Source organism: Tachyglossus aculeatus, chromosome 5, assembly GCF_015852505.1.
Source record: "Tachyglossus aculeatus isolate mTacAcu1 chromosome 5, mTacAcu1.pri, whole genome shotgun sequence".
In the NCBI taxonomy this organism is placed as follows: Eukaryota; Metazoa; Chordata; class Mammalia; order Monotremata; family Tachyglossidae; genus Tachyglossus; species Tachyglossus aculeatus.
In genome coordinates, this window is record NC_052070.1 from 104,536,085 (window position 1) to 104,537,140 (window position 1,056).

Here is a 1,056-nt window from a genome sequence, read left to right on the forward strand (position 1 = left end):
GGGTGGGAGAGGGGAAGGGGAAGGTGAGGAATGGGAATGGCAGTTGGGAGCAAGGGAACTGAAAGTTCATGGTGAGGTCAGCAGGGCGAGTGACAGTACAGCGGGGGGTTAACAATTGAGATGCAGAAGCAATAAAGCAGTAGCAATGATAAAAGTAGGTGATGGCATCACAGGGTGTAGTTAAGCAATCAATATGCTACGGCAATAATAGAATTGGCAGATAATGATGCCACAGAGAGCAGATACAAACTATTAAGAGCTGGAGTAGGGTGGGCCAGTTAAGGGGGGTCAGGGAGCAGAGATACCTGGGGAGGGGAGGGAACAGTCAACTAGCATGGGAGGGCTGAGTAGGTGTGAATGAGGTTGTCGTTAATGTAACATGTAACATGGTGCTAACATGGTGCTAACAAGGTGCTAACAAGGGCTTTTTACCTGGGGGCGGGGGGAGAGTCAGTCAGGACCGGACCGGGAAGGGGGGGGATGAGGGGCACTTTACGGAAGGCCTCCTAAGTGTGGGGGCGGTAGCAGGGGGGGGCGTCCGTGTGGGCGCTGAGATGGCGGGTGGGTGGGCGGCCGGGCCTCTCGGGAACGGAGTCCCGGGCGTCTATGGCGGCGCGCTCTGAGGAGAGGAGCCTTCCGGGAGCAGCAAGGCCGCGCGGTGTGATGGCGGGCGGGCGGGCGGGCCTCTCGGGAACGGAGTCCCGGGCGTCTATGGCGGCGCGCTCTGAGGAGAGGAGCCTTCCGGGAGCAGCAAGGCCTCGCGGTGTGATGGCGGGCGGGCCTCTCGGGAACGGAGTCCCGGGCGTCTCGCGGTGTGATGGCGGGCGGGCGGGCCTCTCGGGAACGGAGTCCCGGGTGTCAATGGCGGCGCTCTGAGGAGAGGATCCTTCCGGGAGCAGCAAGGCCTCGTGGTGTGATGGCGGGCGGGCCTCTCGGGAACGGAGTCCCGGGCGTCAATGGCGGCGCTCTGAGGAGAGGATCCTTCCGGGAGCAGCAAGGCCTCGTGGTGTGATGGCGGGCGGGCCTCTCGGGAACGGAGTACCGGGCGTCTCGCGG